Source organism: Durio zibethinus, chromosome 2 (genome assembly GCF_047325235.1).
Source record: "Durio zibethinus cultivar Kanyao isolate XHJ-2024 chromosome 2, ASM4732523v1, whole genome shotgun sequence".
In the NCBI taxonomy this organism is placed as follows: Eukaryota; Viridiplantae; Streptophyta; class Magnoliopsida; order Malvales; family Malvaceae; genus Durio; species Durio zibethinus.
Genome location: NC_143163.1, coordinates 15,379,968 through 15,400,840, shown reverse-complemented (window position 1 = coordinate 15,400,840; position 20,873 = coordinate 15,379,968). Strand labels below are relative to the sequence as shown.

At 41.0% G+C, this 20,873-nt stretch overlaps 1 non-coding gene and 4 pseudogenes across 1 annotated transcript; all 5 read right to left on the bottom strand.

The window, feature by feature from the left end:
- Nucleotides 1–576: 576 nt before the first annotated feature.
- LOC149520042 (25S ribosomal RNA) lies at nucleotides 577–2,411 on the bottom strand (annotated as a pseudogene).
- Nucleotides 2,412–2,986: 575 nt separating this feature from the next.
- Nucleotides 2,987–4,781, bottom strand: LOC149520041 (18S ribosomal RNA; annotated as a pseudogene).
- Nucleotides 4,782–13,568: 8,787 nt separating this feature from the next.
- LOC149520040 (25S ribosomal RNA) lies at nucleotides 13,569–16,882 on the bottom strand. Its single transcript, XR_016335222.1, has one exon. It is a non-coding gene; the product is annotated as a 25S ribosomal RNA (ribosomal RNA).
- Nucleotides 16,883–17,112: 230 nt separating this feature from the next.
- On the bottom strand, nucleotides 17,113–17,264 carry LOC149520039 (5.8S ribosomal RNA; annotated as a pseudogene).
- A 290-nt stretch (nucleotides 17,265–17,554) lies between these two features.
- LOC149520038 (18S ribosomal RNA) lies at nucleotides 17,555–19,311 on the bottom strand (annotated as a pseudogene).
- Nucleotides 19,312–20,873: the final 1,562 nt, after the last annotated feature.

Sequence of the window (20,873 nt, the reverse complement as noted above, 5' to 3'; positions counted from 1 at the left end):
TATCCTACACATCTTTACTCATTTAACAAAGTCGAACTAGAGTCAAGCTCAATATCATCTTTTTTCCCTGCTAATTCTACCAAGCCTATTCCCTTGGCTATGGTTTCATTGGATAGTAGACAGGGATAGTGGGAATCTCATTAATCCATTCATGCGGTCACTAATTAGATGATGAGGCATTTGGCTACCTTAAGAGTCTCATAGTTACTTCCGCTGTTTACTTGTGCTTGGTTGAATTTCTTCACTTTGACATTCAAAGCACTAGGTAGAAATCACATTGCACAAGCATCCGTAGGGACCATCACAATGCTTTGTTTTAATTAAATAGTCAAATTCCCTTGTTCGTACTAGTTTTGAGTCGACTATTCATTATTAGAGAAAGCCCCCCGGGAGCCATTCTTAGTTTGTCCCCTGATCAGTACATGGTGACCCATTCTCATCATGGGAGCAGCTCAAGCAATCCACTGGCAGTTGATGGGTTTGAGGTTGGGACCCCCGTGCACCACCCTCAAAGCCAATCCTTTTCTTGGGATTACGAATCTATTTTGCCCACTTCCTTTCCTACATTATCCCATTGACTAGAGGCTATTCACTTTGGAGACCTGATATGGTTATGAGTATGATCGAGAGTTGATAGCACTCAATTCTCTAGATTTTTAAAGGCCATTGAGGGTAAACCAAACACCATACAACGTGTGGTGCCCTTTTGACTTTAGACCCTACCTCTCGTTAAATTGTTTCTAATGTGCCAGCCGTTAAACAGAAAAGATAATTCTTCTTGAGGGCCTTGCTGATGTCTCTGGCTCCCTAATATTGTTGTCAGCCATTGCATCTCGGTTCAAGAATCTTAACCTGATTCCCTTTTGAAGCTCATGTTGGATATGCTATTGGATGGGCTTCCCCAATCTCTTAGGATCGACTAACCCATGTGCAAGTGCCATTCATATAGAACCTTTCCCCTCTTTTAGCCTTCAAAGTTCTCATTTGAATATTTGCTACTACCACCAAGATTTGCACTAATTGCCACTCTACTTAGGCTCATGCCCTAGATTTTGTAATGACTATCATGCCTTTTTACTCATCAGTGGCTGGCTCTTACCTTGACAACTAGCTATCGGTCACACGTTTAAACATCATCCATTTTTAGGGTTTGTTAATTCAGTAGGTGAGTTGTTTCACACACCTTAGTGAATTTCAACTTCCATGACCACTGTCCTATTGTCTTAATTGACCAACACCATTGTGGGTTCTAGGTTATCATCTAGTTGGGCATCGTAACCCGACTTCTAGTCCATCATGCATTGCTAGTTTTACTTACAAAAAATGGCCCACTTGGAGCTCTTGATTTCATGGCATGGCATAATGAAGCTAGCCTACTGTCTTACCTATTTAAAGTTATAGAATAGGTCGAAGGGGCACAAGGTGTTGCACACCTAATGCTCTAATCATTGGTTTACCTGATAGAACTCACTAAGGGCTTCAGCTATCCTGAGGGAAACTTTGGAAGGAACTAGCTACTAGACAGTTCAATTAGTCTTTTACCCCTATACCCAAGTTAGATGAATGATTTACATGTCGGTATCGCTATAGGCCTCCACTAGAGTTTCCTCTAGCTTCACCCCATTCAAGCATAGCTCACCATCTTTCCCAACAAGCATGCTCGCACTCGAACCCTTCCCAAAAGATCAAGGTTGGTTGATGGCGCACTTGCAAGGGATCCCATCAATCAGCATCCTTGCACCTTACAAGTTTCCTAGCCTGTTGACTCATACACATGTCAAACTCCTTAATCCATGTTTCAAGATCAATTAGATGGGGAGCTCATAGTCGACACCAAGAGGACTCGAGTGTCGAGGCACATCGATACGGTGTATACTACATTACATGATCACAATGATGACATCTTTACAGGCATAACAAAAGCTCAGGCTTGGGCCATCGCTATGGCCTATGTCGGTTTATGCACCAAGTAGATCGATAAACTAGCTCTCGTTATTCCACATTTGACTGGAGTGCATCATTGGCCTCTAATTCCCTCATAATAATTTCAAGCCCTCTTTGACTCTTTTCTCAAAGTTCTTTTTATCTTTCTTTTATGGTACTTGTTTGCTATAAGTCTCTCACCCATATTCAGCCTTAGACAAAATTTAACACCTGATCAGGGTTGCATTCCCAAACAACCCGACTCACAGATAGCTTCTCATGGTGCAAAAAGGTCTAGGCATAACGAGGTTGTCCCTTTCTTTAGGACTTAGGCTTGGTTTGCCATTAAGGATGCTTTTCCATACTACAATTCCAACATCTAGGGTGCCTTATTCTTAACCTAGGCTCTTCCCAGTTCCCTTGCTGTTACTAAAGAAATTCTGGTAAGTTTTTTTTACTCCACTTATTAAAATGCTTAACTCAACGAGTAATCTTACCTAACATATGGTTGCGATAAGAGCATTGACCAAGTTATATGAGGGGTCTAATGGAGTCTGAGTGGACAATGAGAGCGCATCACTTAAGATGTGGCATGCAGTGAGCTTTACCACAGATAGTCACGGTACTATCAGTGTTAGGGACTTGCTTTTGGGCTAACCATGACGACAAGATCATGGGATGCCATCTTTCACCCCCTCTCCCAGAGCCCGATGTATGGGGGGTTGGAAGGCAATGATGCCTAACACCTAGGCAGGCATGCCCTTGGCCTAATGGCTTTGGGCTCAATGAGCATTCAAAGATTCAATGGCGCTAGTGCCTTTCACACATGCACCACAAATGGGATGGCAATAGCACATACGTCTTTTTTCATTCTAGTTTCTTGGTGCAATTCATGCTAAGGGTTCGTTATTCGACCATGGGTGATGATGCCAATTATTTTGTCCTCTTGAAAGGTAAAACGAAGTGACCATCATGTTTGCCCAGGGCTAGAAAGGTCTTAGGGTACGAAGGCACTCTCACCCCTTCAAATGCATTCATAGGTTGTTCATTGAGCTAGTATCAACAATGATCCTTTTGTTGGTTCACCTATGGAAACCTTGTTATGACTTCTCCTTCCTCTAAATGATAAGGTTTAGTGGACTTCTCATGATGTCATAGGTACCAAATCATCTATATCGTAATGATTCAAAATTTCACCAGACCACTCAATTGATAAGAGTGACAGGCAATGTGTACAAAAGGCAAGGACATAGTCAACATTAGCTGATGACTTATGCTTATTAGAAATTCTTCATTGAAGACCAAAAATTGCAATGATCTAATCCTATCGTGATGAAATTTCAAAAATTACCCAGGCCTATCGGCCAAGGCAATAGATGTGTTGAATATATCAATGTAGTGTGTGTGCAGCCCAAAACATCTAAAGGCATCATAAACTTGTTATTGCCTCAAACTTCTTTAGCCTAAATGGCCAGAGTCCCTTTAAAAAGCTATCCATGAAATATCACCTCTATGTAGCTAATTAGCAAGTCAAGGTCTCATTCGTTAATGAAATTAACTAGACAAATTGCTTCACCAACTAAGAATAGCCATGCACTACCACCCATAGAATTAAGAAAGCACTCTCAGTTTATAAATACTTACTATATTTGGACCTAGTAAGTTTCCTAGTGTTAAGTCAAATTAGACCATAGGCTCCACTCCTGATGGTGCCCTTCCATCAATTCCTTTAAGTTTCAGCCTTATGACCATACTTTCCCCAAAACCCAAATACTTTGATTTCTTATAACGTACTGGTGGAGTCTTAAAAGTAACATCTGTCGATCTCTGGTCGACAACTTTTATGGTTGAAACTAGGATGATATTTGATCATCTTAAAGTCCCCAACTTTTATTCTTGATTAATAAAAGCATCCTTGGCAAATGCTTTCACAATTGTTTGTCTTTCATAAATCGAAGAATTTCACCTTTGACTATGAAATATGAATGCCCTCAACTATCCCTATTAATCATTACTCTGATCTTGAAGGCCAACACAATAAGACTAAAATCTTATGATGTTATCCCATGCTAATGTATACAAGCATAGGCCTACTTTGAGCATTCTAATTTTTTAGAAGTAACAACACCAAAGGAATGACCTAGCTAGTTAAGGCCAGAAGTGCATTACCGATAGTAGGGATAAGTAAACTAATGCTCACTATAAAGCAGACTGGATGACCTAATCATAGTTTCAACTATGAGCTTTTTAACTGTAACATCTTAAATATACGTTATTGGAACTAGAATTACCACGGCTACTGGCAACAGACTTGACTTTCAATGGATTCTCTTTAAGGGATTTAGATTGTACTCATTCCAATTACTAGACTCATAGAGCCCAATATTGTTATATATTGTCACTATCTCCCCATGTCAAGATTGGGTAATTTGCCTACTTACTGCCTTTCTTAGATGTGGTAGCCATTTGTCAGGCTCCCTCTTTAGAATCAAACCTTAAATCTCTATCACCCATCACCACCATAGTAGGCCATTATCCTACCATTAAAAGTTGATAGGGCAAAAATTTGAGTGATGCATCACCATGACAAAGGTCATGAGATCCATTTAGTTATCATGAATCATCCAAGCAACTGGCAAAACCATGTCGACCTTTTATCTAGTAAGTGTATCCCTTTCATAAGTCAGGGTTTGTTCCATGTATTAGCTCTAGAATTACTATGGTAATCTGAGTAGTAGATACCATCAAACAAACTATAATTGGTTTAATGAGCCATTTGTCTGAATTGGTTCATACTTACACATGCATGGCTTAATCTTTAAGACAAGCGTATGACTATTGGCAGGATTAATCAAGTAGCATTCCTTCAAGATGTTGGCATTGCATGGACCTCAATACACTAACTGAACGGTGAAGAGAGCCAACATGAAGCACAAGTGTCATACGTGTCAAGCTCGTAAAATGCATAACATTAGACGAATAAGGGCAGAGGGCTCACACTTACAAAATTTCCTCATATAAGAGCACAATCAAACAATGATGCACCAATGTAGCCATGGGGGTTTGGGTGGCACACTTGGGACATAGGGCATGATTGAGGTTCAATTCATAGCCTTTAAGGACACAAGTTGGATGAAGGATGGAAAGACATCTGATTTTCATCGATTTAGATATGCAACATAGGATCCTAATTGCACCCCTAAGGTTCACTGACCATATGGAGAAAGATTGAAAAAGATGATGGGTCGACAGTTTAATACAACAAGCATGGATCCTATCAACATGCATAACCACAGCACCACTCATATGCCCATTATGTATAAGTGGCAGCATCCATGCACTTTGGTCCACAACCCACCCAATCTATTACTCAATGAGTGAGTGGAGAAAATAATGCACAAGGCCTTGCCATAATTACTTGGCATTGGAAAAACACAAGCAAGGGCCACAAGACTACCCTGCCATCCAACAGGCAATAATGACATAACACTATAAATGCTTGGTCTGGTCGAGATCACACACGTAAACTCTACTGTTACGACCCTATAAGGATGTTGCCCAATTCAGGGACTTGTTCTTAGGGTTGTGGGTAGCATCAGCTACATGCAAGTGTCACGATTGGCCTAAAGGTTCTTTTTGAATTAAGTTATAGTTCTAGTTTTAATGGGATAGAGTCTAACAACTAGCAAAACCAAGCCTTACAGTGCATTAGATGTCCAAGAGTTAGGAAACTAACCTAGACTAGTGGTACAAGTAGTGATTAAGACTCTAGTAGCTCAAATTGGGTGTTCAGGCTTAACACAATTGATCTAGAACTAGGTACGGGTAATAATGATTGAGGTATAGGTGCACAGGTAGACACAAGTGCGAGCACTGAGGATCAAGGTGAGGGCGTATGGTTGAACCAAAATGCGAGCACTCTTGAACATAGACCTAAGATAATTAGAGTTGGCAACATTGAGTCAAGCTTAGGTGTAGGCACGGGTATAAGCCCAGGCATGGGCAGTGTTAGGCATGGGTTTGGAATCGACTAGGATAGATTTCCACTCATATTGGATTAAAGATGCTAGGAATATGTTGTAGAATCATATCCCTTAGAATCAGAAATCGTATCATATCTCTTAAAATTAGGGAATTTAAATTGATATAATCCCTAGAGTTTAGAAATGTAGTCAGCACTCATTATAAGGGGGACTCAGCTATAAATAGGGAGTCCCCCACCTTCATTGTAGACACCACAACTTAAGTAATATAAGTTTACTCTTGCCTTTCTCTATTATTCTCTTTAGCTTTCCATCAAATAATATATGTGCAACCTTGCCTAGTAGCAGATTGGGTTAGCTGGCCCTAGAGGTTAAGTGTCTATGCATCGATCTGGTTGGAGGTTAATCTGGGACATCGAATGAGTCCATTTTTAGGTCTTAAAGTCATATGAGTCAAAACTTGAGTCTCAACCCATGACAAGTCATATCAAAGTAGGTTCAAAAATAGTTTAAAATCGATAAAAGCTGGTCCAAATGAGGTGATCAGTGCTAGGTGCTATTGGAACCAGACTTAGCCTTAGAAGAGGCTTTGGACATGTTGGTATAAGCATCCTAGGTAGTTTCTATGCTCGTGTGCTAGTGATATGCCCTTTGGTGCACAACGTGCAAGCATGTAAGAGTGCAAACTGGGTGTTCGATCGATTGCTAATATTGTGCTAAGGGTGCGCTAGGCATGCTGTGTAAGGGTACTGATTACTGCCCAACAGAGTGCTAGTTGTATGTGCTATTCTAGGTAAGATCTTACTTTACTAGAGTGCTGATCCAAAGTTTGAGGTAAATTTCCTAGACTGCATTCATGAATTTTTGGTTTGATCATTGTGCATTGCTAGTATGGCCAATAGAGGGCCTAAGCAAGGTGCATGAGGAGTGCCTACCCCATTAGCAAGGGAAAGAAGGCTAGTTCTAAAGAAATGTTAATGTCCATGGACACCTAACTGAAGGAGTGTGAGGGGGCCATTGTAGGCATGCAAGATAGATTCAAGGACAAAATAAAACCTATGCAGGACTCGATAAGGAAGGTCTTATAGGATCATGAGGTGTTGAAAGCCATGATGACAACCTTGTGAGAGGAGCTACAAAAGCTCAAGGTTGATAATGTTGCATTATGGGTGGCCATGGTTACTAGTGCGGGTTTAAGACCAAGGGTAGAGTTTCCTAAGCCAAAACCATTAGGGGGAAGTCACTTTACCAAGGATGTTGATAACTTTGTTTGAAGCATGGAACAATACTTCAAAGTGGTCGAGATAGTAGATGATGCCAATGTGAGCACAGTTGCTATGTGTTTAGTGGTAATGCATTTTTGTGGTGTCACCGTAAGGATGATGGTGTCAAGTGTGGTAAGCAGGCAATCGCTACATAGAAATAGTTCATGGAAGAATTTAGGCAATAGTTTAAGCTAGAGTATGCGAAAGAAGATGCTCAAGGAAAGCTCTTAAGGCTTGCTCAAAAAGAAAGAATCTAAGACTATTACAGTCTTGGAGCTATTATTGTAGGTATAAACATAAGCCACGCATAGACTCTATTTTACTTCTTAGATCGACTGAAGCTATGGGTAAAGTTTGAATTACAGTGTAGAGGCATGCAAGAATTGAGTTAGGCCATTACAGTTGCAAAATCATGGATAAAGTTTAAGAGCATTGTGTCATCAGGGTTAAGCCACAAAGGTAGCCTAAGCCACAAAGGTAGCCTAAGATACAAAGGCAATAATGAGGGAGACATAGATAGCACTTCCTCATCCAATGAGGGGGTTGGTGACAAGCCCAGACTTAGGAAGGCAAAGATTAACAAAGCTGCTTTGTACAAGGGCAATAAGTATAAGCTTTTAAGTTGTTATTTGTGTGGTAGATCACACAGGGCCAGGAAGTGCCCTATGAATGTAAGGCTTGTATCCATTAAGCAAGTAGAGAGGCTATTTGAAGGTGAGAATAGCAATAACGATGATGAATAGCTCAAAGTGATACGGTTGGTTGCTATTTAATACTACAGAGGGTTTGAAACCTCTCAAGGAGTTGGCAAAAGAAAACCAGTGGCAATCAAATACCACGACATTAGTCCTAAAATGCAGCTAGATTCCTTACAAGAGAAGGTACCATAGATAACTTAAAGAAAGCATCGGAAGCATCAACAACACAGGTGAAAAAGACCATTATAGCAAGATATTGAGAAACTTCAGATTGAGAGTAGCAAAAGCCAACAGAGTACATGTTCAAGTATAAGATTGACATGTTGGAAAACTAGTTAACGAGGTAGAAGTCGAAAATAGCATACAAGGTAGGCATATCATCCCTTTAGTGATGAGGGTATTGCTAGAATGAGTGGGGGAGAATGTCAAAGTCTGTAAGTTGGTCCAAGCCTAGGGCTTCTCTCTGAATCAACTTATAGTTCTAGTTCTAATGGGACAAAGTCTGATAGCCAGCAAAACTACGCCTTGAGGTACATTAGTGGTTAAAGAGTTGGGAAACTAGCCCATAATAATGGTGTAGGTAGTGATCAGGACTCTAGTAGCTTAGGCAAGGTGTTCAAGTTTGACACAGTAGAGCCAAGCCAAGGTGTTGGTAGTGATGATCGAGGTACAGGCACATGGGTAGACACAGGCACTAGCACTAAGATCAAGGTGTGGGCGCATGGTCAAACCAAGGTGTGAGCACTCATAAACACAAACTTTAGATAATGAAAGTTGGCTACATTAAGTTGGGCCTAAAGGCAGGCACGAGTACAAGCCTAGGCACGAGTAGTGCTAGGCATAGTCTAGAATCGACCTAGATAGATTCCCATTCAGATTGGATCAAAGATGCTAGGATTATACTACAATATCATATCCTTTAAAATTAAAAATTATATCATTCTCTTAGAATAAGGAATTTAAACTGATGTAATCACTAGAGTTTAGGAATGTATCTCAGCACTAATTATAAGGGACACTTAGCTATAAATAAAGAGTTCCCCACCCTCATTGTAGATACCATAACTTGAGTAATATAAGTTTATTCTTGCCTCTCTCTATTAATCTCTTTAGCTTTCCATCAAACAGTTTATTTATAGCTTTGTCTAGCAGTAGATTAGGGTGACTGGCCTTAAAGATATGAATGTCCATGCATTAATCTAGTTGAACACTGATCTGGGATGTCAGAAGAGTCCATTCCTAGTTATTGGAGTTGCCTAAGTGAAAGCTTAAGTCTTAGCGTATGGCACGGGCTTGACCATGCCAAGGTATTTTTAAGGTTGATGAGAAGGGACCATGAGACTACTAAATACTTGAGAGACTTGGCCAGACCAAGCTTGCAACCATAGCTTCTACTTACACCACCCCAGGAAGCCATTGCCTAATTTAGAGACTTGGTCTTAGGGTATGAGGCAACATCAATTGTAAGCATTGGCTTAAGCTTGGCTTTTAAAGAGTGCATGCCAATTGGTAGATGCCATGGGCTCTTGTGGGTCACCAGACCAACATGTCTCCAGACAACATGGTCAGAAGGCATGCATGGCCTGGATTATGTGCCAAGGACATTATCGTGGATATACGCAATGAAAGGACCATCACGCACACCTATTCCCCCTATAGAGGGATAAAAAGGAGCACCCAAAAACCACCCTTTAAAAAGCATAAAAGATTTTATAGATATGCTAGTAGTCAACATTAAAAAGTCTAAAATGGGGACTTTTTTCAAACAGGCATATCCCACATTAAGGGTTCACAGGTGTCAGTGGTGGTTAAAGCCTGTGGCCCCAACAAGACCCAACATGTGCTGATAATGTTTAAGGTAACTACTCGCATGAAGGGCCATCTTCTTTCAATGTTATTTGAGGCATATGCCTACAATAAGGGCCAACATGTGTCAATGGTGGTTAAGGCAAGTGCCTATAACAAAGGCTAGCTTGTGTCGATGGTGGTTGAGACAAGTGCTTGGACCAAAGGCCATTTTGTGTTGATGATGGTTGAGGCATGCACCCACACTATATGCCAGTATGTGTCAATGATGGTTGAGGCCATGGTCAAAGTTTAATTCTAGGCCACGATGCACATGTTGGGCTTGGGCATTTGTTAGTGTTATTTTTTTTTGCTTAGGGCACCATTATCGAAGCATCGTTGGAGAACTTGACTGGCAGCATTGAGGGTTTTGGCAATTAGGGAAGGAGGCCAAGGGGTGTGCACACATGATATGTTATGGGTGTTGGTCTTTGGCTCTTATATTGGCCCCCTATCCCTTAAGCAATCTGACTACTCATACCCTTTTAAAGAGCATAAGAGCTTTTACTAGTTTACAGCCAGTAGCCATTCAACTGTCTGAAATGAGGACATTTTTTTCAAATGGCCATAAATTTTTCTACATTTTGATTTTTTAGCTGAATTTTTTTTAGATGCCAAACAAAATACACAGATCATGTATACCAAATTTGGGGCCAAAACTCCTGAAATATTTCAAAAAATCCTGAACAATGAAAAATTTTAAAAATCATGAAAAATAAAAAATGATTCATCTTGCCATAAAACTTCACATGAAGGCTTAGTGGATCGTTATATGAATTTTCAACCTATAAAAATGGCATTGGCACTATAAAAATATGAAGATGTGATGAAAACCACTTACTGCCCGATCGTGGTGTGCATGGTATGCGACCCAGCCCTTGGATACCCTCATGTGGTGCATGGCCTATTATGTGCCAATGATGTTCAAGGGAACTGCCCGCACAAAAAGCCAACATGTGCTAAGACCAAGGGCCAACATGTCTCAATGTTGGTCGAGACGTGTGCATGTATGACGGTCCACATGTTGGTTTAAGCCTAAAGGTTCTCTTTGAGTTAAAGAGCAATTTTGGTTCTAAGAGGATAGGGTCTGACAGCCAAGGAGACCAAACCTTGATACCTATTGGAGGTCCAAGTCATGGGAAACTAGCCTAGAACAGTGGTATCAATAGTGATCAAAACTTGAGAGGCTCAGGCATGGTGTTCAAGTTTGGCAAAATTGAGTCAACCATAGATGTGGGCAGTAATGAGTGCTTATATGAATTTACAAGCCATAAAAATGGCATTGGCATAGTAGAAATATGAAGATGTGCTTGAACCCACCTATTGCCTAATTATGGTAAACGTGGTGCATGGCTCGAGCCTAGAATACCCTTACGTTGTGCACAGCCCAACATTTACCGATGGTGTTTGAGGGAACTACTCGCACAAATGGGCAACATGTGCCAATGGTGGTCGAAACATGGCTGAGACTAAGGGCCAATATGTTTCAATGGTGGTCAAGGCATGTGCTTATGTCACAGTCTGAATGCTGGTCCAAGTTGAGAGGTTTTCTCTAAGTCAAGAAAGAGTTTTGGTTCTAGTGGGACAAGGTCTAATAGCCAAGAGGACCAGGCTTTAAAGCCTGTTGAAGGCCCAGGTCACGAGGAACTAGCCTAGAATAGTGGCATTGGCATTGATCAAGACTAAAGAGGCTCAAGCATAGAGTTTTGGTTCCGTAAAATTAAGCCAACCCCAAGTGGGGGCACTGGTAAATGCTTATATGAATTTAAAAGCCATAAAAATGCAATTGGCATAGCAAAAGTATGAATATATGCTTAAATGTACCTACTACTCAGTCATGGTGTGTTTGGTGCACAGCCTGAGTTGAAAGGGCCAGCATGTGCCGAGACTAAGAGGCAACATGTCTTAGTAGTGGTCGAGGCATTTGCATGTGTCATGGTTCACATGCTAGTTTAGCCAAGAGGTTCGCTTTGAGTCAAGGAGCAATTTTGGTTCTAAGGCGATAGGGTTCGATAGCTAGGGGGATTGGGCCTTAAGGCCTATTGAAAGCACAAGTCATGGGAAACTAGCCTAGAACAATGGTATTGGTGATGATTAAAACTTGAAAGGCTCAGGCACGATATTTAAGTTTGGCAAAATTGAGCCAACCCCAGGAATGGGCATTAGTATGTGCATATATGAATTTACAAGCCATAAAAATGGCATTGGCATAGCAAAAATATGAAGGTGTGCCTAGGCCCTCCTACTACCCAATTATGGTGCACATGGTGCGTGGCCTAGCATGTGCCAATGGTGTTCAAGAGAACTACCCACACAAACGGCCAGCATGTGCCAATAGTGGTTGAAACATGTGCCAAGACCAAGGGCAAACATGTCCCAATTGTGGTCGAGGCATGTGCATGTGTCATGGTCTGCATGCTGGTCCAGGACCAAACGTTCTCTCCAAGTTAAAGAGTAATTTTGGTTCTAGCAAGATAGGGTCTAATAGTAAGGAGGACCAAGCCTTAAGGCCTATTGAAGGCTCAGGACGTAGGGAACTAGCCCAAAATCATGGTATGGATAGTGATCAAGTCTTCAAAGGTTCAGGCACGATGTTCAAGTTTGACATAATTGAGCCAGGCCTAGGTATAGGTGCTGGTCAGTGCCTATATTAATTTACATGCCATAAGAATGCCACTGGCATGGCAAAAATATAAAGATGTGCTTAAACCCACCTACTGCTCGATCGTGGTGCATAAGTGCACAATTCGAGCCCAAGATACCCTTGTGTAGTGTGTGGCCCAACATGTGCCGATAGTGCTCGAAGCATGTGCCAAGACCAAGGGCCAACATTTTTAGATAGTGGTCGAGGCATGTGCATGTATCATGGTCCATAAGCTAGTCCAAGCCCAAAGGTTCTCTTTGAGTTAAGAAGCAATTCTAGCTCTACTAGGGTAAGGCCTGACAGTCGAGAGAACTAGGCCATAAGGCCTACTGTAGGCCCAAGTCACAAGGAACTACCCCAGAACAGTGGTAAGGGTAATGATAAAGAGTCTAGAGGCATAGGCATGGTTGGCAAAATTGAGCCAAGCTCAGGTGTGGGCACTAATGAGTAATGCATGGGAACATGATTAGACCTAGGTTGGGCACTGATGATCAAGGTGTGAGTGTATAGTTAAACCCAGGTGCTAGCACACCTAAACACTATCCTGCAAGGATCATATTTGTGGGCTTCTAGAAGGCCTAATACTATAGCACAATCTTTAACAAGCTAGAATTATGATGAGCACTTAAGTTTTGTAGGCTGACTTAGGCACACGAAGTCAATTCCTTGTCCATGACTGCAAAGAGTTTGGCTTAAGACCAGAGCCCATGACACATACACCAAGCATCATTTCTTGCCAATGCTGATTAAAGGGAAGACAAATGCCTTAGGGGGGAAAGTCATGGCACACATGTCACACCAAGTGTCAACATTTGCCAAAAAGGTGTCCAAGGCAACATCCTGCACAAAAGGGTTAGCATCTATTAATAGTGTTCAAGAAAAAAATAGGTCAGCATCTGCCGATGGTGTAGGATATGATTGCCCATGAAACAATTAAAGGTCAAATGCAATCGATGGCATTTTGGGCAACAACCTACATCAGAGGCCAATGTTTGCTGATGGAGATTGAGGCAAGTGCCTGCACTAATGGTAAGCCCTTCCCTATAACAAATGCCAAGGGCATTTGGTTGCCATTTACTTGGATGCCCAAGGGAGGGATGTCATCACCCCACCAAATTGGTTGCAATAGGAAACACCATTCATCCCTAACCTCAGAAGGGTGCAATGTAAAAAAAAATGAAGTGAGAGGGCTTCCGTGGGTGTGGGGGGGACAAATCAAAGCGACAAAAGGCTAAATCTTAGTGGATCATGGTAGTAAGGCCACTCTGCCACTTACAATATTGTATCACAAATGTAAGTCATCTACAAAGGATTTTACTTGTAGCTTGGTTGAAATTGAGCTCTGAAGAGGCCCATGCAACTAGTTTGTTGTAGGGGCTACACCTTAACCATGCTCTTTGTGACCACAGGCCCCTATTATGTGTTGGCAATTAGGCAATGAGTGCGTGTGTCACTTTTAACTTGGCTTTTGACTTAAAGGCATTCATAATCTAGCACATGGTAGCTTTGCACCATTGGCTTTTCAGCCAAACGTGATGACTAATTATGTAAATCAACGGTTCATCTCGTACTAGGTTGAATTACTAATGTGACACTGCCATTAATAGGGTAAAACTAACATGTCTCAAAATGGTCTAATCTTAGCTCTTGTTCCCTATTGGTGGGTGAACAATCCAACATGAGGTGAATTTTGCTTCAAAATGATAGGAAGAGCCAACATTAAAGGATTAAAACCCATTGTTGCTATGAACACTTGGCTACCATAAGCTAGTTATCCCTATAGTAACTTTTGTTATGCCTCTAACTTAAAATTTTGAAGGTCTAAAGGATTGATATTTCTATTGAAAATTAGAATCAAATGAGTTTTTACCCTTTTGTTCCTCATGAGATTTCTATTCTCATTAAGTTCATCGTAGGACACCTACATTATCTTTTAATAGATGTGCCACCCCAGCCAAACTCCCCACCAAGGCTAGCCTTAGGTCTAAAAGAAGGGGTCATACCCTGCCTCTGATTCATGGAATAAGTAAAATAATGTTAAAAGTAGTGGTATTTCAATTTCGCTCGAGGGCTTCCACTTATGCTACACCTCTCATGTCATTTTACAAAGTCAGACTAGAGTCAAGCTCAATAAGGCCTTTTTTCCTAGCTGATTCTGCCAAGCTTATTCCTTTGGCTGTGGTTTCACTAGATAGTAGACTGGGATAGTGGGAATCTCATTAATCCATTCATGTGTATCACTAGATGACAAGGCATTTGGCTACCTTAAAAGATTCATAGTTACTCTCATTGTTTACCCGTGCTTAGTTGTATTTCTTCACTTTGACATTTAAAGCACTAGGCAAAAATCACATTGCGTAAGCATCCACAAGGACCATCACAATGCTTTGTTTTAATTAAATAGTCAAATTTCCCTTGTCTATACTAGTTCTTAGTTAATTGTTCATTGCCTGAGGAAGGCCATTGAGGCAGCCATTCCCAGGCTATTCCTCAATTGGCATAAGGCAATCTACTCTCACTGTAGGAGCAGCTAAAGCAATGCACTAGCAACAAACAGTTTGGGAGTAGGGACCCCATGCCCAACCCTTATAGCCAACTTTTTTCTGTAAGTAATGGATCCATTTTTCTGACTTTCCTTGCCTACATTATTCCATCAACCAAAGGTTGTTCACCTTGGAGACCTAATGCAGTTATGAGTACAATCGAGAGTAGATGGCATTGAATCCTTTGGATTTTCAAGGGTCACTAGGGCACATTGGATACCATGTGATGTGTGTTCTCTTTTGATCACTAGACCTTACCTTTACTTGAGCCATTTCCAACTTAGGTAGGTAATTAAACAGAAAAGATAACTTTTATTAAGGCCCTTATTAATGTCTCTAGACTCTCTTATGTTGCCATAAACTATCATGTCTTGGTTTAGGAATTTTAACCCGATTCCCTCTTGAAGCTTGCATATGACGCACTATCAGATAGGCTTCCCTCATCTTTTAGGATCAACTAACCCATGTGCAAGTGCTGTTTACATAGAAGCTATCCCCTTTTTAGCCTTCAATGTTCTCATTTGAATATTTACTACAACCACCAAGATTTGCATTGACGATCGCTCCACCTGGGCTCATGCCTCAAGTTTTAGGATTATCGCTGCATCTTTCTACTCATTGGAGCCTAGCCCTTGCCCCAACGACCGAGTATGGGTCACATGCTTAAGCCCTGGCCATTTTTAAGGCTAGTTGATTTGGTAGGTGAGTTGTTACATACTCCTTAGTGGATTTTGACTTCCATGACCAATGTCCTACTATCTTAATTAACCAACACCCTTTGTGGGTCCTAGGTTAGTGTGTAGTTGGGCACCATAATTTGACTTTTGATTCATCCTGCATTACCAATTCTATTTACCAATAACGACCCACTTAGAGTTCTCGATTCTATGGTGTGGCTCAATGAAGCAGCCTTGTCATCCTACCAATTTAAAGTTTGAAAATAGGTTGAGTGGATTACACCCCCAATGCCTTTAATCATTGGCTTTACCTGGTAAAACTCACTAAGGGCTCTGGCTATCTTGAGAGAAACTTTAAAAGGAACTAGCTACTAGATAGTTTGATTAGTCTTTCATGCCTATACCCGAGTCAGACAAATGATTTGCATATTAGTATCGCTATGGTTCTCCAGCAGAGTTTCCTCTAGCTTCACCCTACTTAAGCATAGTTTAGCATCTTTCAGGTCCTGACAGGCATGCTTACACTTGAACCCGTTTCAAAAGATCAAGGTCAATCAATGGTGCACCCACGAGGGATCCCACCAATCAACTTCCTTGTGACTTATAGGTTTCCAAGCCTATTGATTCACACACATGTCAAACTCCTTGGTTTGTGTTTGAAGATGGGTTGAGCCCGCAGGCAGACACTAGGAGCATGCATGTGTCGAGGCATACCAAGACAGTATGGGAGGCATTCCATGATCATGGTGATGACATCTTTGCTGGAATATCAAATGCTTGGACTTGAGCTACTATTGTGACTTGCGTCGATTCATGCCCTAAGCTAATCGACAGATTGGCTCTCATCATTCCACATCTGATCGGGGCATATCACCAGCCCCTATCCACTTTCTTTCTGATAATTTCAAGCACTCTTTAATGCTTCTTTCAATGTCCTTTTCATCTTTCCCTCATGGTACTTGTTCACTATCAATCTCCCGCTCATATTTAGCCTTAGATGGAATTTACCACCCATTAGGGCTGCATTCCTAAACAACTTAACTCGTAAACAACACTTTATGGTGCAATAAGGTCCAAGCACAGTGGGGTTCTCACCCTCTCTGGTGCCCCTTTCTAGGGAACTTAATTTAGTCTGTCACTAAAAATGCTTCTCTAGACTACAATTTGGATGCCCGGGGCACTAGATTATCAAGCTAGGCTCTTCCAATTCACTTGCCATTAATAAGGGAATCTTGGTAAGTTATTTTTCCTCCACTTATTGATATGCTTAAACTCAGCTGGTAATCTCGCTTGACTCAAGGTCATGGTACAAGCATCGACCAAGTGATGCAAGGGTCCAATAGGGTCTGAATGGACAATGAGTGTGCTTAATTAGAGATGAGGCATGCAGTGAGCTTTACCTCATATGGTCAAGGCACTATCATTGCCGGAAACTCACTTTTAGGCCAACTAGGACCAATGAGATCATGAGAGGCCATCTTTGGCCCACCTTACCTAGAGTTTGATAGGTAAGAGGTTAGGGAGCGATGATAATTGACACCCAGGCAGGATTGCCCTTGGCCTAATGGCTTGGAGTACAACTTGCACTCAAAGACTCATGGTCATGGGATTTATAATTCACACCAAGTACACATTTTGCTAAGTTCTTCATCAATGCGAGAGCTAAGACATTTGTTGCCAAGAGTCATTTTGTTTTTTCACGATAAAAGAAACCATGGTGCCACCCATGCATGCATCGTGAATGGGATGGCAATGGCATACATGCTCTATTTTACTTCAGTTCCTTGGCACAATTCATGTCGGGGTTCATTATTCGACTACAAGTGATGATGCCGATTGTTTCATTTACCTAAAAGGTAGAATGAAGTGATAGTCATACATGCTTAGGGTTGGAAAGGGTTGGGGACATAGAGGCACCCTTGCCCCCTCAGTGTTTCATTAATGCATTCATGGGTCATTCATTGAGTTGGTTTTGACAATAATCCTGCCATAGGTTCACCTATGGAAACCTTGTTATGACTTTTCCAACCTTTACATGATAAGGTTTAGTGGACTTCTTATGATGTCATAGGCAGCAAACCATCCACGTCACCGTGATCTAAACACTTCACTAGGTCATTTATCGACAGTAGCAATGGGCAGTGTATACTATAGGAAGGAATGCAGTTAATGCAAGCTGATGACTCACGCTTACTAGGAATTCATCATTGAAGATCAATAATTGCAATGATCTATCCATATCATGATGAAATTTCAAAGAAGTCGAGCTTGTCAGCTAAGGCTATAAACTTATTGAATACATAGTGTAGTGTGTGTGGCCTAAAAAATGTGAAGGCATCACAAACCTATTTTTACCTCAAACTTCTTTGGTCTAAGTAGCCATAGTCCTTCTAAAAAGCTAGCCATGAAGGATTACCTCTCCATATCTAGTTAGTAGGTTGACGTCTCATTCGTTAATGGAAGTCACTAGACAAATCACTCCACCAACTAAGAACAACCATGCACCACCACCCATAGAATCAAGAAAGAGCTCTTAGTCTGTCAATCTTTACTATGTCCAGACCTATAAGTTTCCCTATTTTGAGTAGTGCCCTTCTCTCAATTCCTTTAAGTTTTAGCCTTACGACCATACTCCTTATGGAACCTAAAAACTTTGATTTCTCATAAAGTGACAGTGAAGTCCTAAGAAAAACATCCGTTGATCCCTGATCGACATCGTTCATGGTTGAGATTAGGATAGTATTTGATCACCTTTGAGCCCCTAACTTTCATTCTTGATTAATGAAAACATCATTGGCAAATGCTTTCACAATTGTTCATCTTTCATAAATCCAAGAATTTCACCTCAGATTATGAAATATGAATGCCCATGACTATCCCTATTAATCATTACTCTGATCCCAAAGGCCAACACAATAGGATCGAAATCCTATGATGTTATCCCATGCTAATGTATACAAGCACAGGCCTACTTTGCACATTCTAATTTCTTCAAAATAAAAGCATTAGAGGAATAACTCAACCAGTTAAGGCCAGAAATGCATCATTGGTAATAGGAACAAGTAGACTGATGCTCACCGTGAGGTAAACCAATTCTAACTTTGAGCTTTTTAACTACAATAACTTAAATATAAGCTATTGGAGCTAGAATTACCATAGCTATTAGCACCAAACTTGCCTTCCAATGGATCCTTGTTAAGGGATTTAGATTGCACTCATTCCAATTACTAGACTCATACAGCCCGATATTGTTAATTGTTGTCATTACCTCCCTGTGTCAGGATTGGGTAATTTGTGCACCTACTACCTTCCTAGGATGTGGTAGCCATTTCTCAAGCTCCCTCTTCAAAATCGAACCCTAATTCTCTGTCACTCGTCACCACCATAATAGGCTAATATCCTACCATTAAAAGTTAATAGGGCAGAAATTTGAATGATGCATCACTGGCACAAAGGCTGTGCAATCTGTCGAGTTATCATGAATCATTAAAGCAACAGGCAAAGCCTATGTTGACCTTTTATCCAATAAATGCATCCCTTTTAAAAGTTATGATTTGTTACACATATTAGCTCTAGAATTACCGCTATTATCTGAGTAGTAGATACCATCAAAGAAACTATACCTACTTTAATAAGCCATTTATAGTTTCACAACATGAATTAGTTTATACTTACACATGTATGGCTTAATCTTTGAGACAAGCATATGACTACTAGCAGGATCAACCAAGTAGCATTCTTTCAGGATGTTAGCATCGCATGAGCATCAACATAGTGACTGAGTGATAGAAAGAGCCAACATAGAGTAGAAACATCATACGTATCGAGCACGTAAAATGCATAACATCAAACGAACACGGGTTGAGGGCCTACACCCACAAAACATTTTACATTTAAGAGCATATCAAACACTGATGCATCAATGTTGCCATAGGGGTTTGAGTGGCAGACTTGGGACACGAGCGTGATTGATGTCTAACCCATAGCCCCTAAGGACAAAAGGTGGATGGGAGATGGTAAGACATCTAGTTTCCATCAATTTAGGTATGCATTAGAGGATCCTAATTGCATCACCAAGGTATGATGACCACACAGGGGAAAGAAGAGGATAACGGGTTGACAGTTCAATGCATCAAGCATGGAGCTTTTTATCCAATAAGTAACAATGGCATGACACCACCAATGCTTGGTCTAGCTATGATAGCATGCATAAACTCTGTTGTCACCACCCTAAGGGCATGTTGCTTGATTCAATGACTTGTTCTTGGGGTCTTAGGCAACATAGGTTGGATGCACGGGTTTGGCTAGGGCAAGGCATTTTTAAGGTCGATAAGAAGGGATTATGATGCTAAAAAATACCCAAGAGATTTGGCCAAACCAGGCCCATGATCACAGCTTTTGCTTGCACCACCCCAAGGAGCTATTGCCTGATTTAGGGACTTGGTCTTGGGGTATGGGATAGCATCAGCTATAAGCACAGGCTTGAGCTTAGACTTTTTCAAGTGCACGGTAACCAATTGAGGCCATGGGCTCTTACGGATCACCGAGCAACCAATCTTTGGACAACATGACCAGAGGCATGCAAGACCTAGATTTTTCTTAAGGAACGTTGCTGTGAATGTACACAATGAGAGGCCCATCATACATACCTACTCCCCCATAGGAGAGAGGGGTAACCTAGACAACCCACCCCTAAAGAGCATAAAAAATTTTACAAATATGCTAGCAATAGACATTAAAGTGTCTAAAATAGGGACACTTTTTTTCAAATGGGTATAACCCACACCAAAAGTCCACAAGTGCGATAGTGGTCGAGGCATACATCTACACTATGGCTCATGGTGTTCAAGGTAAGTGCTTATAGCAAGGGCTAGCATTTGCTATTAGTGTTTGAGGTAACTACTTACACAAAGGGCCATCTTCTTCCAATGTTGATCAAAGCACATGCCTATGTCATGGGTTTTGACCTATGACTCAGAATCTATGTGGCCTTAGGCTTGGAATCACTACTTTATAGCCTAAGTCAGCCTAAAATACAAGCGTGCAGGCACTAGAACAACTGGAAAGACAAAATGCACAAGTTTGAAAAAATAAGAGAACTAGAGAATTGCTGGAATATGCTCTGTATATTACTAAAGCAAGATTTTTTATGATGTACAAAGAAGGGTGTGGCAACCTTCTATTTATAGTTGACGCTCCCAACTAAACTTATGGTTAAACCCTAGAATCATAGGATTACAATATCTCCTAAAAATCAAGGATTACACAAAATACACATTAATAGAGAAGTCTTCT